This window comes from Lycium barbarum, chromosome 3 (genome assembly GCF_019175385.1).
Source record: "Lycium barbarum isolate Lr01 chromosome 3, ASM1917538v2, whole genome shotgun sequence".
Classification (NCBI taxonomy): domain Eukaryota; kingdom Viridiplantae; phylum Streptophyta; class Magnoliopsida; order Solanales; family Solanaceae; genus Lycium; species Lycium barbarum.
This window is the reverse complement of record NC_083339.1, coordinates 95,497,743-95,516,444: the sequence shown is the minus strand read 5'-3', so window position 1 is coordinate 95,516,444 and position 18,702 is coordinate 95,497,743.

Sequence of the window (18,702 nt, the reverse complement as noted above, 5' to 3'; positions counted from 1 at the left end):
ACTGATTACCCAGTACTCAAAAGTGACATTATTGTTTTTGATGGTATGTTAGGCAACGAAGAAGATCAGGTTTGTGATACGTGTACGGAGTAGGAGAACTTGTTGGTTTTCAGACTTATTGGTGAGCCTACATGCTTGTTCATGGGACACCCCTCGATCTTAGTGTTACACCTCAATAATTTTTGCGACGTTTGTGTCGTGAGTAAACTAACATAAGCTCGGAGAGGTCATGCAACACTTATAAGGTTAAGGAATACTCTTAACAAGTGTTAAGCAAGTGTCTAAAGGTTATGGGATCAAGCAAATCGAAGAAAATAAGTTTGTTGAAAATTTGGCAGAATTTTGGGTCAGCTTTAGAGAAGTATATCTCCTAGTATATCAAGAGTTTTGAGGTGGAACAAAAGCCTAAATTGAAGTTCATTGAGTCTAGTTTCCAACGCAATAAATCTCTCATCAATATGACATCGGAGTAAAGAGTTATGGACGTTACAACTTAGGCTGGTGGAGCAGGGACGCGCCAGCTACAGTGTGCGAACGCGCTGCTACAGTGCGCGAAAATTCTAGGTCGGTGCCAACTGACTCTAGAACAATATAAAAGGGGGTTTAATCCTTTATTTTTCATCCAAACACCTCTAAAACTATCCCAAGCTCTCTAGAACATTCCCCTAACTTCCACCCATAAAATGTTAGTCCAAATCAAGTGAAATCTCGGGATTTAGGTTCGGATGGCATATAGTTCCGATTATAATATCGTATTGCAGTGATTCTTGGCTTGAAATCAAGGTGAATATTGAAGGTATTGTGGCTATAGTGGGAATAAGGTAAGAATCTCTCCTTATTGATATTGATTTAGGTTTATTTACGAAGATAGAACTATTAAATGGTCGTATAGTGAACTAGTTGCTTGAGAAATCGGGTAAACGTCATATAGGATGCTTTATGGAGTATTTTGGTATTGATAATGAAGTTGTTGATGTTAGTGTTGTTGCTGTTGTTAGTTGTTGGTATTATGATTTCGGGCTAGGGATATAAACAGGAGAGATGCTACCCGAATTTCGACAGATTCTAAAAGGATTTAATTTGAAGGCTTAAGATAAGCATGTGACGATAAGCCTAACAATAGTATGAATTCTCTTGAATGTAGATTTACAGGCTTGGGAGGATAAGCATTAAGTAGTAAGAGACCAAAAAGGTATGTTAAGGCTAAACTTTTCTTTCTAAAGGCATGATTCTTTTCTTATGAATCCCCACATGCTTTCCATAATATCCTTATTCCCAAAAAGCTAGAAGTTCATGATTCGCAAAGTTCTCATGATGCTAAAGATAGATGTTTCCCATGATGATAATGATGATGATGATGATGATGATGATGATCCCATTCTAGAGATTCCAAAGCTTACAAAATTGATGGTATTATGAGATTATTGAGCTTATTTAATGTTTTTTCTTGATTTTATTCATTGTTGTTGATCTCACCTTATGATAATTGTTCCTCCAAGGTGAGATATAGCGATGATTATTGTTCCATAATATAAATCGGAGGTCACCAACCTTACGTCACTCCGATAAAGTAGTAGCTTTTATTTGGGCTCTCATGCATGCTATGAATATTTGATATGTATATAGCTATTTTGTGATATTACAGAGTCCTATTATGGCTGGGTACCGATATTACTGAGTCTTATTATGGCCGGGTACCGATATTACCGAGTGCTATTATGGCCGGGTGCCGATATTACCGAGTCCCATTATGGCCGGGTATCGATATTACCGAGTCCTACTATGGCCGGGTACTGATATTACCAAGCCTTGTTATGGCCTAGTACCAATATTTTATAGGTATGTATGTGGATATATGAAATATTTCTTCTAGAAAAAGGCTAAGTAAGCATCATGAATTTCTTAAGAGGTATTATGAGGTATAAACGGTTCTTTTATCTTACGCTATTCTTCATGCTTTTATCATGTTATTATTCATGTCTTACATATTCAGTACATTGTTCGTACTGACGTCCCTTCTTGTGGACGCTGCGTTCATGCCCGCAGGTAGACAGGTAGACGGATCTGATCCTTAGGAGCTTCAGCAGCGGAGTTCAGGAGCGCTCCATTTGATTCGGAGCTGCAGTTTATTGGTATTACTCTTTTGTATATGTATACTTGGGCATGGCGGAGTCCTGCCCTGTCTTTATAGATTCCTGTATTCTATATAGAGGCTGGTAGACAGATGTATGTAGCTAGATGTCCCCTAACCTTATTAGTTCATATTGTTGTATAATATTTTGGCAACCTAGCCGACTTGTGATGATGGGCATAGTTGTTGATGATTATGTGGAAATGTGCCGTTATCTTGTGACACATGCCCTTATAGATCATGACACCCATAAGCTATCTTTGTGGTCCACCTAGAGATTATTATGAGATGTATGTTCAGAGGTGCTCGGTAGGTTAGTTTCGGGTGCCCGTCATGGCCCTCTGGTTGGGTCGTAACACTTAGTTGTTGCTTTTAGTTTCCGGGCTGCATCTCGAAGTTAGTTCATTCATTTATTTATCTTAAAAGCTCCAAAGATTGTTGTCATAATTGTGGGTAGATAGTTCAAGTCTCGTATGGCTTGTTAGGCATTTTGCCATGCTTGTTGGATTGAGGGCTCCGATGCCGTCATTACAGGTAACATCTCAGTCTGTCACCGGATGACTTCTGTATTGTTTGACCGGTTCTACATTTTCTTATGTGTCTACATATTTCTCTATGGGTCTTGATATGGTCTGTGATTTTCTTGATGCCCCTATACATGTATCTACTCCGGTTGTAGACTCTGTGGTTGTAGATAGAGTTTATCAATCTTGTATTGTCACACTTGTAACGGTTCACTTTTCGCGCGGGTTTAGGGCGTAAGAAGGCTACTACAAACTCGCTGACGCTCTTTCGGACTTTTTTGAAAAAGAGTCGCCACCTAATTTTTAGGAAATTAGGAAAACTGGTTCGAAGGGTTTATTCAGATACAGTGACAAAACCTTCGTAATCCAAAGTTCTAGGTAAGGGTTCTGGTGATCCCTTGGGAAAGATATTAGGCACCCCAGTATTAAGGATCCGTACTATACGGTTGACTTTCGAATCCCAGTGCATGAGTACTTGTTTAAACTGCTTATTTTGTGTTTATTTTCCAGCAAAAGAGGACCTGTCATGCGTATCATAAATTTTTAAAGAATATATCCCCTTTATTTATAGAGGTATCGCAGTTTCAGATTTATATTATCCGTGTGTAAATAGTTTCCCTTTGTGTAAGAAATAAGTAAACTATAAAGAAATATTGTTTATTTTATCCTCTTACATCGGGGCTCGGGTTGACTAGTATTGGTACGTTTCAGTCTTATCCGGAACTTTATATTACGCGTAGGTTCTTTAATCGTTTATAAAGGTATTTTATTTTTTAACAAGTATATCCCACCTGAAAATAAAGGTTAATTTGGGCCAACTTTGGGCCAAAACAGCGTTCGTGCTAAAAACTTCCACTTATTTCTATTTTTTCAGAGATGAGTTTCATGGCTTTGGCAAAAATCTGATTTTTGTCTTCTGAAAAATCAGCCCAATATTGTGCCAAAAATTGGTCATGTATAGATTAAATCCATTTGTTAAACCTGTCCACTTAAAGTTGATTTTTGAAATTCAGTTTGGAGTAGGAATTTAATTAATAAACTCATTTTTTATGAAATAACTTTATACAACGTGATTTGTTTGTTTAAGGCCAAACCCATCGACAGACACCTGTGGTCGTCTACTTCTTTCACTTGAGCACCTAAAGTGACTCTTGTTCCATTTAAACACTTCAGGTGGGTCATTCCTATTCCACTTAGACACTTTTTGCACCGTTATCGGAGCAAAACCAACACCAAAGGGGGCGCCACCTCATTGTACATCCAACTAGCCCAAAAGCCCCAATTTTTAATGGTCAAAACTCCACGAATTTACAAATTAGTGAATTTACAATTAAAATGATTTGACACAATTTAATTGAGTTGACACAATTTAAATGAGCTGACACAATTTAATTGGCCACTTAATCCACGTAGGAGACGACTGGTGTTGGTTTTGCTCCGATAACGATGCAAAAAGTGTCTAAGTGGAATAGGAATGGCCCACCTGAAGTGTCTAAATGGAACAAGGGCCACTTTAGGTGCTCAAGTGAAAGAAGTGGACAACCACAGGTGTTTGTCGATGGGTTTGGCCTTTGTTTAAGCTTGGAAAATCAGTGGCGATCTGTTTGGAAGCAGTTTAAAGCCTTACTTTGGTACTTAGTTATAAAAAGGAAGAAACTATGTTGAGACCGTGGGTTTTTAAAAAGAGTCGTGTGCGGAGACCTAAAGTCGACTAAACGGCATAGGAACCGACCGTTGTCCTAAGACGTCTAATTCCAATCATAAGGATTTCCACTATAATATGAGTTTGAATACACTTTGTACAAGCACATCAAAATGGGAGTAAGTCTTTGAATAAATATAAAGAGACTAAGTTAGACTAGGGGCGTACCAAGCCCCTAGTTGGCCTTTTCAGCCATGGCTGGGCCTTCTGTGCGCCTCGCTATCTTCCTTGTCTTCCCGGACTCTTTTTTTTTTTATGTAGTATTCCTACTTGGGCCTTAGGCCCAAGAGGGTGGTTAATGCATTTTTTGACTCGAGCAGTCACGTGATAGGAGGAGGAGGGGGCGGGGGGGGGGGGGGGGGGGGGGAGAAAACACCGGTTAGTTTATAATCGCTGAACTTATCACTATGATAAAAATCAACTATACTTATGTATATGTACATATCAAACAAAAAAAACATATAAAGTTTCATGCTTAGTCCGTACTATTCCTAAGTGGGGTTTTATTAGTTTGAGACTTGACATGGTATAGGGACTGGGTCCTTGACCCGTATACCCGATGTCGCACAAGTTCCAAGGGTTTTCTAGGGACCGCAGGCATGGCTAACACCGGGAAAGGCTTAGAAAACCGCCAACTACCACGACTCATTTCAAAATTGATAAGCCCTAAAGAGAGATAGTAGAGAGCATAAGGCTTTCAGACTAAACAAAATCAACTAATCTCACACATGACAAAACAACAACACTACCCAGGAACAAGAAATGTAAGCAAGGCATAGCATGAAATGATTTGGTAAGATTCAGCAGATCAGCCGAAGCACAACATGAGAATATTATTAGCATTTTTTTACATCAAGTTTGAAGGAGAGCAAAGGTTACTAAAAATATGGCAACACAGTTGAAGCAAGATCAGCTCAAGAAGAAGAATCAGTCAGGCCCATTTTGAGGTCGAGTCTTCACAGACAAGGAGCATGCAGGACTATTCTTAGGAAAATTGGTAAACACAGGCAAATGACATCAAGCTTGCTTTAAACAAGATGTTGTGACCAATCATGTGTGTGGGAACAGTGGCAGTTAATCGCATTAGCAAGGCAATCTGGACAAGATCATACATCGACAAGGGTAGGGGCATGATGGGGCTTAAGCAAAGTGCCATATCAAGGACCAAAGATCCAAACAAAAACCTTTTTTTACCCAGCAGAGAAGGCCTCAGAACAAAACAAGGCAAAACAAGAAGTCTTAACAGAAGAGTTCATCACTAACAAAGGAATGCAGCATGGTCATTAGCTCAGCACAAGTCATAAAAATGCCACAAGGACCAATTTCTATATCTATAGTACATAGTTAGGTGTATACTACAGTAATGTACAAGGAGTGGGAAAAGTTGGTACCTAGGACTACATGACTAGGTGAGGCAAAACAAACAAGGTGGTGCAGCCACGAGAGGGAAGTAATGGCAGGGAACAAGCATGTTAAGAGAAAGGGGAGGGACTATGGATGTCAACATCAAGCAAAGAAAGAAAGGAAAAGAACAAGAATAGAGAAAAAAGAAATAAGCAGACCTGGCATAACATGGACAAACACTAAATAAGGTGAGGCAGACAGAGATATGATAGGCAAGACTTTATATGAGGTTGCCAGAGGGAAGTTATACACTTAAGCAATCTAGACAATCATTCACTGGTCTTGAGGCATGGATGTTTTTGTTGATAGGTGACAGGAGCATAGTGAGGCACATAGGACATGGATGATCACACACTCAATGCAACAACAGGTATGCCAGGTATGCCAAAATACTTCAAGCAGTGGCAGTTCAGGGAGAAGACAAAGCAGGTTTCAGTCAAGAGGTATACATGGGATGCAGGCATAGTAAACATGGTGATCAACCTATATGGACACCTTTTGTAAGTAAGAGGGCATGCTTACTAACTAGTTTGAGTCTGGGCTAATGCAAGAGGGGGGCTTGGCAAGGTGCTATGCAGGTGGCTAAATGCATATGCAGGTTAATTTTAGATGAGTCATTTACACAAATAGCATGAGCAGTCAAGTGGGAAGGCAAAGGGAAGGGGTGTGGGGCTTAAAGTTAAAGCAGGCCATACACAGGTGTTGGTTCAAGGCTAATCAAATGAAGTGCCAAGGTATATGTTTAGCTCTAGTTCATACAAGTTTAGCAAGCAAGCTGGGAGAAAAATGAAGCAAAACTCAGGAAAAGAGGAAGGAAAGCAGGTAGGTCATTCTTGTCATAAAGGGAGGCAAACTACACTTAGGCCAAACACATATATTCTAAAGAGATGATAGGGTCTCCACTCAGCAAGCATGAACAAGTAAAAACAAATGGGGGACATGGGATATCATTTATGTGAGAGCAGACTTAGAGTGACTCAGTTTTGACACCGAATCCAGTAGAGGCTCACATAGCATGCATGTAACAAGTTAAAGAACAAGCTGCAAATTAAAGGTTGAGCTAAACCACCTAAGGGTAATGTGTGACATAAACAAATGACAAATCTAGGTGATCATGGAATAGTATAAGGCCACACCCTTACAAAATCATATAAAGACAACCTTATTATATCTCTTAGGTCTACACCCTCACAAGAGACCAAAACATGGTATCAATAATACACATGATGAAGACAGCTTGAACAAACAGACAGGATTTTCGAGACAGGAGACTAGCATTAGGTGCAAATGATCAAATTCTGAGCAAAGGGCTCACATGATTCACAAAGGAACAAACAAGGAAGATAGATAAGCTATCACATCCTTCTTTTCAAAATTCACTTTCTTTAACATGGCCCTTCCTCTTTCAACAGCAAGTAGGACTCATACTATAGACATATACTAATACTGGACCAAGTTATATACACTTACTGACCATTTGAATCTTAACAAGATCCATCAGGATTAGGCTGAGATCATAATTGTCACTACAAGCTCATTTCAACCTTTTTCTCATTCAACCAAAGTAACTAACCACTCCCTTCTCCCTTTAACCTATTATGTCACTCATCCTTACCATTATCAAACAAAACCTCAGCCAACATCTCAACTAAACTAATTCATTTTTTATCCTAAGCTTAAAGAAAAACAGGCACTCCACCCATGACATAGAGATAAACTCCTTCTATCAGCATAATTGAAAAGTAGAACAAATATCATAACATGATTCAATCAAACCAACAACACTTCCTGCTGGCCACATTTATCCCATCAGCACCAAACTTTAATTCAAGGAAATTACCATAACAACTAAAGCTAAAAATCCATAATCTAGTGCTAACAACAGACCATTCAAGAACAAGCCAAATGAAAGCATATCAAACTAGGCTATCCTTACAACATAACTGGACCCCATAAGAGTGGAACAAATGTCACACATGATATAATCAAACCAACAAGACTCATCTACTGTCTACATTCACCACACCAAGCCTTAGTTAAGCTAAGAAATTACCATAATAATTAATGCTATAAACAACTACTTATCACTAACAACAAACCATTCAAAAATAAACAAATGAAAGCAAAATTGACAGGAATTAAAAGGAAAGAAACAAACAAAATGAATATTACCTTTTTTGGGCACGGCCAAGACCAAACGTGGATTTGAGAAGACTTCCCTCTCCAAACACAAGCGCAACAACCAAAATAAAATAAAACCAAGATTTTAGACTAGGTTTTCGAGCAAATCGAAATAACCTTAAGAAAAACTAAAAAAATATTCAACTTTGAGAATTTTTATATCTCCAATTTCTTAACCCTTTTCAAAATCTGACCCTTTTACTAGAAACCCCAGGATGCACTCAAAATCTAAAATAATGGTGTGGGACTTCGTAGTTTCAGGCCCAGATCACAAAAGGAAGGGTTCAAATTCAAGATTCATGCCCATCAACTGCCATAAATGCTCCTTACAACTGTAAATGAAGTAAAAGAAGAGAATTATAGTGCGAATCGTACCTTAAGGGGCTGTTTGGATGAAAATTTGGGCAAAACCAGAGGTAAAAGGACGAAGCCTTAAATGCTTCATCCTCTTTCAACCACCCAATGATGTCACTACACTGGTGGGAGCACAGTATCGGCAATTTGACCCGATGAAAGGGGGAAGGGGGGAAGGGGGGGGGGGGGGGTGAGGGAGTAGGGAGGCGGCTAGGGTTTCACCGTAGGCCCTCCTCTAAAATAACATGAAGGCCCCTATTATGTTGTCGATATACCGAGGGAGTATTATATTGCATTTTGGGCTAGGTCAGCCCCTTTGTGGGCTGCACCTGGCCCTATATTTTTTCAAAATCTGACCCCTTTTATATATTTCGCATGTATACGCGCATATATCAAGTGTATATACGCTTGTACCATAAAAAAAATAATCCAATAAAAAAGGATGTTACTCAAAGTACGTAATCATAAAAGGAAATACTTAAAACGAGGGCGACTGAAGACGTAACGAGATTAAAAAAAAAGGTTTGAAACCCACTTTTGTAGAAAAAGCCTCAAATTGACCTTTCAGTAAATAAAGATTGTAATTATGGTCAATCATTGTAATTAATTGCATAAATATCCTCGCAACTAATTATTTGCAAGCGTAGCCTTAGTCTGGTATTTAATTTAACCAATTAAGACTAATTTGCATCAACGTCCTCAGTTAATCTGTCCATGACTTTGACATTTCAATTAAGGCCATCTGGAATTCAGAAATTTGTAACATTGACCCCAGCTGTATTGAACCATGAGTTGGTTAACCATAAGGTGGTCATTAATTCACAACAATAATAATTAGGCCAAAAAATCATAATAAAAAATAATTTTGCCATAAGTGGCACAAACATGCCTATACAACAATTATTCAAACTTGAGGGGTAAAAGTAGCGAATTCTTTTAATTACTCAAGTCCCTTGGATAAAATAAAATAAAATAAATGAAGATGCCTTTTATCTAACTTTATTGATTTTTGCTTAATTAAATGAACAATTATTTGAAATTGCATCAGCTACCGGGGGGAATATAGAAAGTACTGTAAAAATGCTGTAAATGCTGATAAATTTTTGAATAATTAATAAAGCTTCGACTGTGCCCCTATTAATTTATGGAAGTAAAAATGTTAACATGAATAATTGTTTAAAATTATTCAAAAATCTTTGCGAGTGTGCAAAATTATCTTATTTATTATCCAAGGACCCTGAATAAGTAAAGTAAATTACGGGAGGTCAAAAATCAGGTGTCAAAAACTGCCCCTTCGGTGTTCGGGGATGGCGAGACCGTCCCTGAGCAACGAAATTTGACTAAACCTGGTTTTTGACCGGCCCAATTCTTTTTACCCTTCAATTGTCATGCAAATCCTATAAGTGTGGCCAGACCCGGGCTGTTGGGTTCCCTACATATCTCGGGATATACAATAGTTCAGGCTACTTGTAGTTCGACTCTAGTAAATACTTTCGGGTGTGTAGCGTGAGAGTTCTGAGATCGCCGGTATCGTGCCCGGCTTTTCTCGGATGTTTTGTTAGAGTGTGGTCGGCTCTCTGGTCTTGAGACTACCTACATATCCCTAGCCTCTGGGAATCAGGCCACATGTAGTTCAACCTGTTGGAGAAGGGTATGTTCCCTTATGCGGGAATACCTTCGGATTTCCCGGTGTGTACCCGACCGATTACGATTTTTAGCAAAAGAATTCAAAAGCAAGTAGGCTTGGCTGAGTCTGGGAGTGGGGTTCTCCAAATCCTGGCCGGAGAGCTTAACTCTCATGGGCACCCTTTTTGGCTGGCCGTGTAAGAAAAGTTCCACGTTTGCTCCACGAGTTGTTTGGATCCCGTTCAGCTGGTTGGCTCTCTTTCGGACATTGTGCGCCTGTTTCCGAAGCTTAACAATATCGCGGATGTCTTCGTGTATTTTCTTGAAATGATACTTTCTACAGCAGAAGCAAACCCGTGATGACAGTATGTAATGAAATGAACAGCCTCCTCGGCAGTGTTAAAAGGATGCATGAATGGTCCTTTGGCAGTATGAAATATATGAATGGCCCTTTTGACAGTATAAGATGTATGAATGGCCTTTTTGGTAGTATGAGATGTATGAATGGCCTTTTTGGCAGTATGAGATGTATGAATGGCTCTTTTGGCAGTATGAAATGTATGAATGGCCCTTTTGGCAGTATGAGATGTATGACTAGCCCTTTTGGCAGTATGAAATGTATGAATGGCCCTTTTGGCAGTATGAGATGTATGAATGGCCCTTTTGGCAGTATGAAATCTACGAATGGCCCTTTTGGACGTATGAAATGTATGAATGGCCCTTTTGGCACTATGAGATGTATGAATGGCCCTTTTGGCATGGCTCTCTCGGCGACAAAAAATAAATATGCAATGGCCCTTTTGGTATGGCCCTCTCGCCAACAGAAAATAAATATGCAATGGCCATTTTGGCATGGCCCTCATGGTGACAGAATATAAATATGCGATGGCCCTTTTGGCATGGCCCTGTCGACGACAGAAAATAAATATGCGATGGCCCTTTTGGCATGGCCCTCTCGGCGACAGAAAATAAATATGCGATGGCCCTTTTGGCATGGCCTTCTTGATGGCAGAAAATAAATATGCAATAGCCCTTTTGGCATGGCCCTGTCGACGACAGAAAATAAATATGCGATGGCCCTTTTGGCGACAGGAAAGAAAAGGATTGGAATGATTAAAAGGAGTTAGAAGATACGGATATGGCCTTTGCGGCTGGACGATCTGTTATGCATGGGTTGGGACCCTCGTGGCCGGATATGCCCCTTTGTCTTTGTAATGACCCCCTTCGGTCGAATGTGTCTTTGATGCTCCTTTGCCCTTTTTGTTATCCCTTTCTGGTTGAACATTTCTTTGTCATTCGCTTCTTTTGCTGTCTTCGCCGGTCTTGGCTTCCCCAGTTCTTTCTCCTTTCCTGTTAAGACTTGTATCCACAGAAAAATTGTAAATTTCCTAAAAATCCAATTAGCGCTATTGTGCTTCCGTTTGACGTCTTCCCTGGATGTTCTTTTAAATTCTCTTGGCCTCGGCATTCCTAGAGACGGTTTTGGGGCGTGCTTAAACTAACGAGCATATATATATATTATTATTTCGAAAAAAATATTTTGTCATGACATGTGGCCGTGAGCGCGGGCTTCCAGATCCTCGGGAGGTACGACTGCTGACTTCGAACTTGGCGAGGGGATTCCAAGACCTTTCTTAAAAATTTTGTCTCAGTTCAGGTTTGCCTCGAGTGGCCCCCACTACTTTCCATTGTGCGGGAATTTTTTGAGGCCACCTCAAAAAATTCTGCCCTAGCGTGGAGTTTTATTTTGTTATCTTTTTGTTGATTGTTCCTTGGTAGGAATTTTTGAGATCTTCTCAAAAATTCTGCCCCAGCGTGGGTTTGACACTGGTCAGTCCTCGCATTTTAATTTTTCCGTTTCCATTGCCTCTGGGTTTTCTTAATGGTTTTTGGATTTTTCTTTTGTGACGACCGAGCTCGAAAGCACCTACGTATCCTATCGCAGCAGGAATTCAGGTCGAACGTAGTTCGGGTAAAAGAAATTGAGTTTTGGTTTTTTTTTTCAAACAAAGTGACCGGGTGTGATATGGACTACCTACATATCCCGCCATGGGAAATCAGGTCACTGCGTAGTTCATTACATAGATGACTGGTTTTTGCTCCTATTCCAGTAAAATTACAAGAGGAAGATGCGATTACAAGGAAAGTGCAATTACAAGCAAATGAAATCCTAAACGTAGTATCTTTTGAGCGCATCAGCATTGATGGCCTTGGGACACTCTTGCCCGTCCATTTCGGCTAAGACCATGGCTCTTCCCGAGAGTACTTTTCTGACCATGTATGGCCGTTGTCAGTTTGGCGCGAATTTTCCCTTATATTCTTCTTGGCGGAGAAACACTCGCTTGAGCACGAGTTGCCCGATCTGGAAGAGTCAGGTTGTGACCCACTTGTTGAAGGCTCGAGACATCCTTTGCCTATATAGATGTCTGTGGCACACTGCCACCATTCTCTTCTCTTCTATCATAGCTAGCTGTTCGTAACGACTCTTAACCCACTCTGCATCTTGCAGCTCTGCCTCCTGGATAATCCAGAGTAAGGGGATCTCCACTGCCATGGGTATGACCGTTTGTGTACCGTAGACAAGGACATAGGGAGTTGCCCCAGTGGAAGTGCAGGTTGTCATTCGGTATCTTGACAAAGCGTAAGGTAGCTGCTCGTGCCAATCCGGTAGTTGTCCATCATCTTTCTCAGGATTCTCTTAATATTCTTATTAGCAGCCTCTACGGCTCCATTCATCTGTGGTCGGTAGGCCGTAGAGTTTTTGTGTGTTATCTGAAATCGTTTACAGATGTCCTTCATCAAATTACTATTTAGATTGGCACCGTTGTCCGTGATGAAGGACTCCGGTACACCAAAGCAGCATACTAGATTGTTCCGGACAAAATCGATCACGACTCTTTTAGTTACCGACTTGTGGGAAGTGGCTTCCACCCATTTGGTGAAGTAGTCAATGACGACTAAGATGAAACGGTGTCCATTGGAGGCCGGTGGTTCGATAGGTCCTATGACGTCCATTCCCCAAGCTATGAAGGGCCACGGGGAGCTCATCGCGTGTAATTCGGTAGGAGGAACCTTGATCAAATCTCTGTGTATCTAGCTTTGATGGCACTTCTACACAAATTTGCTCGAGTCATGCTCCATGGTCATCCAGTAGTACCCTATCCTCAGGATTTTCTTCGCAAGGGCAAACCCATTCATGTGAGGGCCGCACGCCCCCGCGTACACCTCTTTCAACAATCTCGTGGCTTCTTCAGCGTCCACACATCCGAGTAAACTGAGATCAGGCGTCCTTTTGTACAATACTTCTTTGTTCAAGAAGAAACCATTGGCCAGTCTTCTGACGGTCTTCCTTTGATTTGTTGAACTTTCTGGGGGGGTATTCCCTCTTTTCCAAGTACGTCTTCATGTCGGCGTACCATGGTTGGCCATCCGGCTCGGCCTCGAGTAGGCGCAGTGAGCCTATTCTTCCTTTATGGAGATCCCCCAGGGGTTGATGTGAGCACTCTCGGGGTGCTGGATCATGGAGGCTATCGTCGCCAACGAGTCCGCAAACTCATTTTGGGCTCTCGGGGAATGCCTGAAGTCGATGTTCGTGAATCTCCCGCATAGTCTTTGCACCAGATTTACGTACGGGAGTATCTTGTCATTTTTGGTCGCCCAACTCCCTTTCACCTGGTTTATGAGTAAATCGGAGGGCTCAATTACTAGCAACTCTAGTATGTTCATGTCCAGTGCCATCCTGAGGGCGAGAACACATGCTTCATACTCTGCCATATTGTTGGTGCATCTAAAGTTGAGCATTGCGGCCATCGGATAGTGTTGTCCCGTTCTTGATATCAGTACCGCCCCAATGCCCGATCCTTTGTAATTGACCGCACTATCAAAGAACGGCCTCCATCCTTCGGATAGTCCCGTCAGTTCTCCTTCCATGGCTAGTACCTCTTCATCTAGGAAGAAAGTTCGTAAGGGCTTAAGTCTGTCATCGACGGGGCTCTCTGCCAGGAGGTCGGCCATGACTTGTCCTTTGACCGCCTTTTGTGCTATGCATACGATGTCAAATTCATGTGGCAACATCTGCCATGTAGCCAACTTTCCCACTGGCATTGGTTGCCGAAAGATGTATCTTAAAGGATCCATTAGGGATATGAGGTGGGTGGTGAACACCGATAAGTAGTGGCTTAGCTTCTGAGCAATCCAATTCAGAGCGCAACAAGTCTTTTCCATAAAGGTGTACTGCGCTTCGTAGGATGTGAAATTCTTCCTCAGATAGTAGATGGCATGCTCCTTTTTGCCTTCTTCGTCATGTTGGGCCAGCATAAAACCGAAAGAGTTCTCTGATACTGACAGATACAGTAAGAGAGGACTCCTTTGCTTGGGCGGCACCAGAACGGGGGGTTTGGAGAGATATCCCTTTATTTTGTCGAATGCCTCTTGGTATTCCTCCGTCCAGTTGGTGGGAGCATCTTTCTTGAGTAACTAAAGGATTGGCTTCATGATCACGGTGAACTGGGCTATGAACCGCCCGATGTAATTCAACCTTCCTAGGAAGCTCATGACCTCCTTCTTGGTTTTGGGTGGCAGCAATTCCTGGAATGCTTTGATTTTGGTAGGATCTAATTCGATGCCCCTGCGGCTGACTATGAACCCCAGCAATTTTCCAGCAGGCACTCCAAATGTGCAATTAGTAGGATTTAGCTTTAGGTGAACTTGCGAAGCCTATCGAAGAACTTGCGCAAATGCACGGTGTGCTCCGTGCTATCCTTTGACTTTATGATGACATCGTCCATATAGACCTCGATCTCTCGATGCATCATGTCATGGAACAAGGCAGTCATAGCCCTCATGTATGTGGCGCCGACAGTTTTGAGGCCAAACGGAATTACCCTGTAATGATAGATTCCCCAAGGGGTGATGAAAGCTGTCTTCTCGGCGTCTTCCTTACTCACGAGTATTTGGTGATATCTGGCGAAACAATCCACAAATGACTGCAGTTCATTTTTGGTGCAGTTATCTATCAGGATGTGGATGTTGGGGAGAGGGAACTTATCCTTTGGACTAGCCCGATTGAGATCTCGGTAGTCCACACAGATTCGGATCTTTCCGTCCTTTTTGGGCACTGGCACTATGTTGGCCACCCAAGTGGGGTAGGACGTTGCTTTCACTATTCCTAACTCGATCTGTTTTTTTACTTCGTCCTTTATTCTGATGCTCATGTCCGGCTTGACTGGGGTGAACCCCTCCTTAATGGGCAGTATGTGAGCCACTATCTCAGTGCTCAGCCCTGGCATATACACGTATGACCAAGTGAAGACATCTGTATATTCTTTCAGTAAAGCTATGAGCTCTTCTCTTTGCAGAGCTCCTAAGTGGGCGTTGATTCGCGTCTCCTTGACATCCCCTCCGCCACCGAGGTCGATCACCTCAATTTTGTCCATATTTGGCTTCTTTTTTTCTTCCAGCTCTTCCAACTCTTCCGCCAGCCCTTCTGGCATCATTATACATTTGTCGTACTCTTCGTACTCCTGCTGGTCACCCTCTTCGCTCGTTTCGCCACATGCCATGACGTTTTTGGCCGTTTTATTATGATTATTACTAAAAAGCGATGTGATGTAAATTAGGCTTATTATCGGATATTATTACTTAGTTAGCAAGAAAAGCAGTTATTATTAGTCGGTAAAAGGCAGTGATTTACGAGGCTTTCATTAATTAAAAAAACAACGGATTACAGTTGCAGTCCTAGTCCGGAACAACATCGGGCCATTCTCACCGCGGAACATCGTAGAATAACCTTCTTAGGAAAAAGAGTCGATTGTTCGGGCCTCAGCCTACGTCGCCGTTTTTTAGCAAAAGATTTTATTTTAAGAAAAAATCCTTCTCTCTACTGAGGAGCCAAGAGGTGGGTGGACGTCCAATTGTTCAGATGTTCCTCCGGCCTCAGGCTGTGTATGCTGGGTGTCTCTTGGATTTCTTCTGTGACCGCATAGCATCCCTCTTCTTGAAACACGGATTTGAGACTTTCAACAGCTTCCTCTTCATTCATTATCGGCATCTTTTTAAGGAATGACTAGTACAAACCCGGGATTGGACGAGGCAGTTTCCCTGTTCTGGGTTCCCTTCTAATTACCCTCGTGAGCTCATCTTCGTTAGGGGTATATCCTAGACCAAAATGGTAATTTTCCCTTCGAGGTCTTTTCCTAGACCCTTTCCCATTTCGAAACCATTTCTCAGTAGGATAGAGGCAATCATCCAGGAGACGCCTGGCATAGGTTTTCCGACCTCTTCTCTTGCATGGGTTGCCCTTGCGTATCCCATTATGTGAAAATTGGAGAAAGGATAATTTCCTTTGATCACGAAAATGGTGTTTTAAGGCGGCTTCTGAACATCCCTTTCAGCTGCCACAACAATTTCTTGTCCTTGCCACTCGAATTTGATGGCCTGATGCACACCTGACGGTACCGCACCGGCAGAGTGGATCCAAGGCCTTCCTAAGAGTATGTTCTAATTGGCGGTGATTTCCATGACTTGGAACTCTGTTGTGAATGAGGCAGGTTTGACCCGGATCTATAGGTCGACCTCTCCTATAGAGTCACTTAAGGCCCCATCGAAACCTTTGACGTTTGTCGTGCTCTGGCGGATCTTTCCTACGTCGTAACCAAGCTGTGTCAGGGTGGTAGTGGGGCAAATGTTGAGGCCTGACCCATTGTCCACCAATATTGTTCCTAACGCCTTGTCATGGCATTCCAGGGTGATATGGAGGGCCTTGTTATGGGAGGTCCCTTCAATGGGCAGTTCTTCTTTAGAGAAGCAGATCTTGTGTTCCCCAATGATATGGGCCACTAGCCTGGCCAAATCCTCACTGCTAGTCCCTGCTGGCACATGTGCATCATCTAATACCCTCATGAGGGCATGCCTATGAGACGACAAACTGGCCAATAGTGACAACACCGAAATTTGTGCCGGTATTTTCTTTAGATGCTCGATGATGGAATATTCTTTGGGCTGCATACGTTGCAAGAAATCTTCGGCCTCTCCCTCAGTTATCGCCCTTTTCTGAGCATTCTCTTTCTTTGTGGCCTTTTGGGCCAATTCTTCTGGAGTGTAACATCTCCCTGAACGGGTCATGCCTTGGGTCATTGCGGTCTGCACGGTGACCGACCTTTCGGGGTCCGATGAAGCCTGTTGCGCTATTTGGGTTACCATAGGTGCTGGGATCAAGGTTTTGGAATACGACCTTGGGAACCCTCGGTCTGGGGCTCAAAACTCTGAACTTGAGACGTTCTTGGAGTGTGAGGGAAGCCACCGTCTGTTCCAGAGGCTGGATGATTATGGGGGATAGCATAGCACTAGCTTCCCAGCCTTCGTCTCTCTCTATCATGTGGACACCGCTGTTTCTATGATTTAGCAATAGGTTCGTGTTTATGTGAGGGGTGGCAGTCTCCAAAATAATTTCCCTCTTGTCGATCAGGTCCTGGATTTTGTGCTTCAGGTTTATGCAATCTTCAGTGTTGTGCCCGACCCCTCTCAAGTGGTAAGCACAAGTTTGATCAGCCCTGTAGAACCGGCTCCCAGGTTATACTAACTTTGGCGGGGCTTTCTGAATTAGTCTCGCCGTTAACAGTCTTTCTAATAGTCTGGCCCTTGGCTTGAAGAGTGTCGTAAATTACCTCACAGGTCTCTTCTCGAAAGCTGGGCGTGGTGCATTATATGTAGGGGGCGGTGGATGATTTTAGTAGTTCTGGGTTTGATAGGCTTGCGGGGGGTTATTTTGTGGTGGGAGGTAATTTTGCTGGGGTGGTGGTTGGTACGTTTGTTGTGGTGGTGGTTGGTAAATAGGGGCGGATACACGGATGCCAGGTGGAGTCGGGTATATTGGTGCAGCCGTGGTAAATGCTGGCTGGGTGTAATATACGGGAGCTAGGTTGTACGGGGCGGGGGGAGGGGGAGGGGGGTTGGAACAATTTAGAAGGGGCGAGGCTTGTGGGGTGGTGAGGGTACTTTTGGGTTTGGTCGGAGACGTGGGATATGCTCGCCACGTCCTCTTTCTTCTTGCGGAAGATCCCTATAGCGGCGTGCCCAGACGCTTTGTTGAAGATACTGACGATCTTCCCAGACTTAAGGCCATCTTCTATGGCTTCTCCCATTTTTACCAACTCAGAGAACGGTCTTCCAAGCATTGACAGCATCCTATCAAAGAAATCCGGCACTTGCGACCTGATAAACACGGAAACGAGCTCTCCCTCATTCATGGGCGGCTGCTCGCAGGCTGCTTCGGTTCTCCATCTGCTGGCGAATTCTCTGTAATTTTCCATTGATTTTTGCTTGGTCTGGTACGACCTCAATATTGAACCGAAACCTTTCCATGAAGGATTCCACCATATCTTCCCAACGGAGCCACTGGCGTATGTCCTGTGTGGCGAACCATTCCGCGGCCTCACCTGTCAGGTTATGACTGAACAATCGCATGATCAGGGGCTCATTCTTCTTCACTCCGGCCAACTGGTCGCAGTATGAATAGAGATGCGCTTTGGGGTTCCCTGTCCCGTTGAACATCTTGAACTTCGGGATCTTGAACCCTTATGGCAGGTCTTGGTTCGGGTACATGCACAGGTCGTCACACCTTAGGCCTTTCGCCTTTCTTGTAGACCTCGTGGAGATATGGTTCTTTGTGCCCTGGAGAGGATTCATTTGGCATGTTAGGAGTGAAGAAGGACATCTGAGGGATGACGTGGTTGAATGGGGTGGCGGCATTTTGTCCCGCAGGCGGGGCTGGTGCATGCGAT